The sequence below is a fragment of the Octodon degus genome, unplaced genomic scaffold, assembly GCF_000260255.1.
Source record: "Octodon degus isolate 3935 unplaced genomic scaffold, OctDeg1.0 scaffold00590, whole genome shotgun sequence".
Taxonomy (NCBI): Eukaryota; Metazoa; Chordata; class Mammalia; order Rodentia; family Octodontidae; genus Octodon; species Octodon degus.
In genome coordinates this window covers 44,005-50,763 of record NW_004525166.1, presented here as the reverse complement: position 1 = coordinate 50,763, position 6,759 = coordinate 44,005, and the positions used below count along the sequence as shown (strand labels likewise).

Sequence of the window (6,759 nt, the reverse complement as noted above, 5' to 3'; positions counted from 1 at the left end):
CTTCTTTTAGAAGCAGGGCACTCCAATGTTTGTACTTGTACACAGATCAACACAGAACTCTGGCTAATACTTCACTTTTGTTATTGTTTGTGCTTTGTGTTTCTATGTGGCCCTTCTTAATTCAGAAGAGCCATCAAATCTCCAGCTTCTTTGAGAAGCTGGGCACTCCATTGCCTGTTCCTGTACTCAGCGCCAAACAGAACTCTGGCTAAAACATCACTTTTGTGACTAAAGTACTTATGCCTTAGTTACTCTTCTCTCGTTGCTGGGACAAATACCTGACACTCAAAATGTAGAATGAAATGGTTTATTTAGCTCACAGTTACTGGATTTTTCAATCCATACTCATCTGGGTCCAATGCAGATCTTCTCAGAGCAGAAAGCAAACTTTCATTGAGGCGGCAAAGACCAAGAGTGCAAGGGAGGGGTAGGAGGAACTCAAGCAGAAGCTTCTCTTCCTACCTTACATTGTAATTCAAATTACCTTTCCCAGGGTAGGGCAAGTACTCACACCTATGGGTATTTCCCTGTACTTACCCACCTATGGGTATTCCCAGCATTACTAAAACCCATAATCCCAGCCTTGTATCACACATAATCCCAGTGGATCATGAGTTAACACACACTGTAGAAGTCCTCACCCCATGACTGCATGAGGCTTTGGGGGGACAACTAGACACAAACCATAACATTCCACCCCTGGACCCCCAAAGTCTCATGCACATCCCTTTGTGCAAAAGACATTTTAGTTCATCTCTAATAGTTGCCAAAGTCCCAACAGTTTCAGTATTACTGAAAAGTCCTAGTCCCAAGTCTCCTCCAAGGTCCAAGGCAAACTCTTAACTGTGAGCCTCTGTAAAAAGAAAAATTTAAACACATCCAACATTCAAAGGCACAAGATAAACATTACCATTCCAAAAGGTACACACAGTAGGATACCAAGCATTGGGACAAACACAAGTCCAGAAGCCAGCAGGGCAGACACTAAGTCCTGCAGTTCCATGTGGATCATCTGAAGCAATCTGCGATGAGTTGTGAGCTCCGAAGGCCTTACGTGGCTCCACCCCTATGGCACTTCTGCTGGTAGCTCTATGGCTTCTCTCTTCAGCCTGTTTTGCTCCCTTTTTGCAACTTTTCTTAGACCATCCACATTCCTGGCATTTTCAAACTTCTGAGGTTTCCACTGAGTAGGCTTCTCACTCACAGCTTCACACACTGCCCTCTCAGGAGCACACTGCCTGTCTTCCCAGGCCTTCTTCTGAAATCTGGCTGGAAGCCTTCTGAACCTCAGAACTCCTGCATTCTGCATGCACCTATGACCACCAAAGCCACGTGGATGATGCCAAGGGCTGCTGCCAGCTGGAGCAGTAGCCAGGATTTCCTCTCTCTTGGCTGTATGGTCGAGTGCCTGGATCGCTGAGCACTCTGACCCTGATTCTGAAAAACAAATTCTCTATGCGGGTGCCATTCTGCAATCTGATGTGGCCTCTGCCTCCATTCTGGAACCTGGTGTGGCTGCTGCCTCCATTCTGGAACATGGAGCTCTGCAGCTTTCTCCTCAAAGCAAAGTTCCTCACCCTTGCCATTCTTAGGCTGCAAAGGGCAAGAACCTGCCACCTCCTGTGATGCCCTTGGGACATCTTTTCTACTCTCCTGTTCCTTCTCAGCAATGGAGATCCTCTGAGCTCTGTCTTCACAGTCCACAGCTTTCCTGGAGCTTCCTTTCTGGTCAAACTCAACATTTTAAATCATCCTTTTGGGCTCTTTGCTCTTGATTCTCAAAATAGATCTGGGTAAAAGCCCCTAGTAACAACCAGGCCACTGCCCCAATATTTGGCTGCCTTGAAATTTCTTTTGCTAGATTGATCAGTCCACCATGCTTAAATTCAGTCTCAGGCAAAGATTTGGGCACGAGCAAAATGCAGACAACTTCTCTGCCAAGTCAAAACACAGATGATCGGGAGTCCCACAACCAATGCTGTCTTTTTCCCCAGCAGAAAACTCCCCAGCCTGGTCTGTACAGACCAGCTTTCTATCAATGCTCTGGTCTTCTGAGCTCTGACCAGAATCTCCCATACAGAACAGCCAAAGCTGTTCCAGCGCTTCACTTGTAGACCATATCTACGAATCTTTCCTATCTCTTTCCATGAGCCAGTCCCAAAAGCTTGTAATCAGGTTTAGCCACAGCAACGACTCCACTTCTCTGCTACCAAATTTTGTTATAGTTACTCTTCTCTCAATGCTGGGACAAATACCGACACTGAAAATGAAGGAAGGAAAGGTTTATTTAGCTCAAAGTTACTGGAGGTTTCAGTTCATACTGGCCTAGGTCCAACGCAGAGCAGAACACAGAAGAAAGCAAACTTTCATGGTAGCAGCAAAGAGCAAGAGCTCAAGGTAGGGGGAGCAGAAGATCAAGCAGCTAGCTTCTCTTCCAACCTTACATTGTAATGCAAATGACCTGACCCAGGGTAGGGGAAGTACTCACATCTATGGGTACTTCCCAGTATTTACCCACCTATGGGTAGTCACAACAGTACTAAAACCCATAATCCCATCCTTGGATCACACATAATCCCAGTGGATCATGAGTTAACACAAACTCTAAAAGTCCTCACCCCATGACGGCATGAGGCTTTGGGGGGACACCTAGACACAAACCATAACAACGTAACAGATCAGTGTTGTGAAAAGAGTGGCAAATCATTCAGTCTCCTAAGAGTAAGCATCCGTGAAGTTGGTGAGATTCCAGCTGAAGGTGCAGAGAAACTGCAGAACGTTGTTCTCTCTCCCATTCATTCCTATGGGAAAAGAGCCACAAACAAGTTTCTAGACTCCAGTGCCCTGAGGAGAGCTGCTTGTTTCTACTGCATGATTTGTGTTTCTAAGTGTGAGTTCTTAATGCAGAAGAGCCAGATAAGCTCCACATTCTTTGGGAAACAGGGCACTCCAATGCCTGTTCCTCTATATAGCGCAACAGAGAACGCTCCATAAAAAGTCATTTTTGTAACTAAAGTACATCACAGTTCTGCACTGGGAAAAGAGAAGGAAGTCGTCCAGTCTCCAAAGAGAAAGCATCCGAGAAGTTTGTGACTTTCCAGCTGAAGGTGAAGAGAAACTGCAGAATGTCCTTCTCTGTCGCATTTTTTCCTATGGATAAAGAGCCAGAAGCACATTCCCAGAATCCAGTGCCCTGAGGAGAGCTCCATGTTTCTACTGTGTGATTTGTGTTTCTAAGTGTGAGTTCTTAATGCAGAATAGCCAGCTAAGCTCCACCCTATTTGGGACTCAGGGCAATCCAATACCCATTCCAGTATAGAGATCAAAACAGAACTCTGGCTACAATGTCACTTATGTAACTAAAGTACTTCACAGTTCTGAGCTATGAAAACAGTGGCAAACCATTCAGGCTCCTAAGAGAAATCATCCATGAAGTTTGTGACGTTCCAGCTGGAGGTCCAGAGTAACTGCAGAGGGTTGTTCTCTCTTCCATTCCTTATATGGGCAAAGAGCCACAAACACGTTTCTAGACTCCAGTGGACTGAGGACAGCTGCTGGTTCGTTCTGCATGATTTGAGTTTCTAAGTGAGCTCTTAATGCAGAAGAGCCAGCTAACCTCCAATCTTCTTTTGGAGGCAGGGCACTCCAATGACTGTTCCTGTGTAAAGCGCAAATCACAACTCTAGCTAAAAAGTCACTTTTGTAACTAAAGTACTTCACAGTTTGATGGTTTTGGAAGAATGGCAAATCATTCAGTCTCCTAAGAGAAAGCATGAGGGAAGTTTGTCACTTACAGCTGAAGGTGCAGGGAAAAGGCAGAAGATTGTTCTCTGTCCCATTCAATCATTTGGGCAATGAGCCACAAACACGTTTCTAGACTCCAGTGCCCTGAGGAGAGCTGCTTGTTTTTACTTCATGATTTGTGTTTCTAAGTGTGAATTTTTATTGCAGAAGACCAAGATAAGCTCCAGCATCTTTGGAAAACAGCGCACTCCAATGCCTGTTCTTGTATATGATGCAACACAGAACTCTCGCTAATACTTCACATTTCTAAGTAAAGAACTTCAGAGTTCTGCGATGTAAAAAGACAGGCAAATAATTAAGGCTCTTTAGAGAAAGCATCCATGAAGTTTGTGACTTTCTACCTGGAGGTGCAGAGAAACAACAGAAGGTTTTCACTCTCCCATTCATTCTTATGATCAAAGATCAACAACTATGTTTCTAGACTCCAGTGCCCGGAGGACAGCTGCTTGATTCTACTGCATGATTTGGGTTTCGAAGTGTGACTTCTGAATGCAGAAGAGACAGCTAAGCTCCAGCTCCATTTTTATGCAGGGCACTCCAATTCTTCCTGTACAAAGCACAAACAAGAACTCTGGCTAATATTTCGCTTTTGTAAGTAAAGTACTTCACAATTCCATGCTTTGAAAAGAGTGGCAAATCATTCAGTCTCCTAAGACAAAGCATCCGTGAAGTTTGCAATTGGCCAGCTGGAGGTGCTGAGAAATGGCAGAAGGTTGTTCTCTCTTCTATTCATTCACATGGGTAAAGAGCCACATACTCTTCTCTAGATTCCAGTGCCCTGAGGAGAGCTACTTGTTTCTACTGCAAGATTTGTTTTTCTAAATGTGAGTTCTCAGTGCAGAAGAGGCAGCTAAGCTGCAGCTTCGTTGGGAAGCAGGTCACTCCAATGCCTGTTCCTGTATACAGCCCAAAAGAGAACTCTCGCAAAAACATAACTTTTCTAACTAAAGTACATCACTGTTCTTCAATGAGAAAAGAGTAGCACATCATTCAGTCTCCTAAGAGAAATCATCAGTGAAGTTTGTGACTTTCCTGCATGAGGTGCAGAGAAACTGCAGGAGGTTGTTCTCTCTCCCATTCATTCGTATGGGCAAAGAGCCACAAACATGTTTGTAGACTCCAGTGCCCTGAGGAGAGCTGCTAGTGTACAATGCATGATTTATATTACTATGTGTGAGTACTTAATGCAGAAGAGCCAGCTAAGCTCCAGCTTGTTTGGTAAGCAGTGCACTCTATTGCCTGTCCCTGTAAAGAGCGCCAAACAGAACTCTGGCTAATACATCACTTTTGTAAGTAAACTACGTCACAGTTCTGCGCTGTGAAAAGAGTGGAAAAATATTTAGTCTCCTAGGAGAAAGCTTCCCTGAATTTTGTGACTTTCCAGGTGGAGGTACAGAGAAACCGCAGGTTTTTCTCTCTACCTTTCATTCCTATGGGCAAAGACTTACGAACACGTTTCTAGACTCCAGTGATCTGAGGAAAGCTGTTTGTTTCTACAGCATGACTTGTGTTTGTATGTGTGAGTTCTTAATGCAGAAGAGCCAACTAAGCTCCAGCTTCTTTGGGAAGCAGGGCACTCCAATGCCTGTTCCTGTATACAGTGCAAAACAGAACTCTCACAAAAAATTCTCTTTTGTAACGACAGTACTTCACAGTTCAACACTCTGAAAAGAGTGGAAAATCATTGAGTTTCCTAAGAGAAAGCACCCGTGAAGTTTGTGACTTTCCAGCGGGAGGTACAGATAAACAACAGAAGGGTGTTCTCTCTCCCATTCATTCCTAAGGGCAAAGAACCACAAACACATTTCTAGACTCCAGTGCACTGAGGAGAGCTACTTATTTCTACTGCAAAGTTTGTGTTTCTAAAGGTGAGTTCGTAATACAGAAAGTTAAGATCCAGCTTCTTAGGGAAGCAGTGACACTCCAATGTCTCTTCCTGTATAGAGTGCAAACCAGAACTCTGGCTAAATTGTCACTTTTGTAACTAAAGATCTTCTCAGATCTGCAGTGTGAAAAGAGTGGCAAATCATTCACTGTCCTACGAAAAAGCATCCGTGAAGTTGGTAACTTTCCAGCTGGAGGCGCAGAGTAATTGCAGAAGGTTTTTCTATCTCCCATTCTTTGTTATGGGCAAAGATCCACAAACTCATCTCTAGACTCTAGTGTCCTGAGCAGAGTTTCTTGTTTCTATTGCACGATTTGTGTTTCTAAGCCTGTGTTCTTAATGCAACAGAGCCAGCTAATATCCAACTGTTTTGGGAAGTAGGACATTCCAATGCTTGTTCCTTTGTAGAGCGTAACACAGAACACTGGCTAAAAGGTCATTTTAAACTAAAGTACTTCAAAAGTATGCGCTGTGAAAAGAGTGGCAAATCAGTCTCCTAAGATAAAGCATCTGTGAAGTTTGTGACTTTCCAACTTGAGGTGCTTAGAAATAACAGAAGTTTGTTCTCTCTACCATTCATACCTATGGTCAAAGAGCAACAAATGTGATTCTAGACTCCAGTTCCCTGATGAGAGCTGCTTGTTTCAATTGCATGATTTGTATTTCTAAGAGTGAGTTCTTAATGCAGCAGAGCCAGCTAAGATCCAACTTCTTTGGGAAACAGGGCACTCCAATGCCTGTTCCTGTGTACACCGCAACACCGAACTCTGGCTAAAACTGTACTTTTGTAAGTAAAGTCCTTCACACGTCCACGTTGTGAATAGAGTGGCAAATCATTGAGTCGGCTAAGAGAAACCATACGTGAAGTTTGTGACTTTCCAGCTTGAGATGTATAGAAACAGCAGAAGGACGTTTTCTCTCCATTTTGTTCCTAAGGGCAAAGAGGCACAAACACGTTTCTGGACTCCATTACCCTGAGGAGAGCTGCTTGTTTCTACTGCATGATTTGTGTTTGTATGTGTGATTTCTTAATGCAGAAGAGTGAGGCAAATTGCAGCTTCTTTGGGAAG

At 43.9% G+C, this 6,759-nt stretch overlaps 1 long non-coding RNA gene across 1 annotated transcript; it reads right to left on the bottom strand.

The window, feature by feature from the left end:
* Window positions 1-388: 388 nt before the first annotated feature.
* Window positions 389-2,557, bottom strand: LOC111814820. The gene is made up of 3 exons (XR_002819700.1): window positions 2,536-2,557; window positions 570-582; window positions 389-513 (listed from the first exon to the last, which is right to left on the bottom strand). It is a non-coding gene; the product is annotated as an uncharacterized LOC111814820 (long non-coding RNA).
* Window positions 2,558-6,759: the final 4,202 nt, after the last annotated feature.